Consider the following 1,822-nt stretch of genomic DNA (forward strand, 5'->3'; position numbering starts at 1 on the left):
GATGTACGGTTTAGGAGAAACGACCGTTTTAAGTAACGGCGTTTCTCGAACGAACCATTACCACTCGCCTTACTTTGAAACATTTGTTAAAGACCTTAAAAGACTAATTGGAGTATGAAACATTTATGTGAAGTGTATTAGGCAGTTGTTAAGGCACTCGTGAAAGAATCGCCTTAAAACTCTTAATGGTTAATTTATTAAACATGATGGAGCCGAGGGTACTCGAGCGACTTAAGAGAATCGTTGAGCGCAAAGCGAGCGTTAGAGTCTAATTGGTTAAAGTATAGATTCATAAGCGACTTTGGTTTAATTCCAACTTATATGTGGTTTATAGGTTACCAGACTCATCCCAGGACTTTTACCACCCCTAGTCACTCAGGCAAGTTTTCTGCCCGTTAAACTGTTGTTGTGATGTATATATGTATATGCATTATCTTGTGATAGATGCATGATGGTTAATTAGCAAATCTTGCGATATATTGGAGCATGCTGATATGGTATATATATGCATGTCTGTTTCGTAATCTGGTTATCTATCTGTTAATTTCAATGCTTATAGTTGCATAATACCTATGCTACAGATAAGCAGTAGTTGCGTATACCCTCAGTATAGGGGACCCAAAGGTGAACATATTTCTAAACCGGGAGTCGATGTTCCCGAGTATAATATATATATATATATATATATATATATATATATAGTTTTCAAAACTATTAATCGAATAAGGTTTATTCGATAACTTTATTTGTATTAATGATATTATCTTGAATATTCATTCGAGGACTCATGACTCCTTTTATTTTATTTAATGAATATTATTTTGAATATTCATTCGAGGATTTATGACTCCGTTATTTTATTTAATGAATATTATTTTTGAATATTCATTTGAGGACTTATGACTCCGCTTATTTACTAAATATTATTCTTTATTTTATTAAAGAATAATGTTTCGATAATCAAACTTATTTTCGATTATTCAAATAAAGATAGTACTTTCGCATAAGTATATCTTTGGTTATTTAATATTCATTTCAAGTATGAGTTTTAAAACTTCTACTTCAAATTGTTTATATAGAGATTATCCTTATGGGAATATTATTTAAATAATAATATTCAGATATTTTCTAATATATTGGGACTGATTTATTTTATTAAATCAGCATTACTCCAAACATTCTTAAAAATGTTTTCGAGTCTTCAAAATGATTTTTAAAAGTTAGAGCGGATCCCAAAACTCATTTTCAGATTTAAGATCTTCCTTTCGAAAGGGACTTGAATATTCGCTCAAAAATCTAAGGGATCCGGCTCTGTGGTGTATTTTATATTCGCAACGGTTTATGCCAAGGTTTTCTCCTTTCCAAATTCATTGGATATTACAACTCTGTTTATAATTTTCATAACAGAGGTTTTCAAGGAGTGTATGAAATGTATATATATATAGGTGTATATATATCGGGACTTAATGAAGTACCTCGTAACTTCATTATTTATAATGATATTTCAAGGATTGAATCTATTCAAATCTTATCTTGTAGTCTCATCTATGTGATGAACTTTTGAAACGGATTATACCTTGAACGGTGGTAGTTCAAGTAGTATTAAGAAAAGATATAAGTATATTGGAGTATCTTGTAACTTCATCTTTTAAACTTATATCTAGTAAATGATTATCTTGTGCATGTCAAAGATTTTCAGAAAAACGTTGAGACAAGGTTAGATATATGAGATCACCTTGCAACGATATTTTTATACAGTTATAAACTGGAACTCTGTGTATATTATACATGTCAGAGGACTTCAAAGATTGTGAAAAGTATA

This window comes from Apium graveolens, chromosome 6 (genome assembly GCF_009905375.1).
Source record: "Apium graveolens cultivar Ventura chromosome 6, ASM990537v1, whole genome shotgun sequence".
Lineage (NCBI taxonomy): Eukaryota > Viridiplantae > Streptophyta > Magnoliopsida > Apiales > Apiaceae > Apium > Apium graveolens.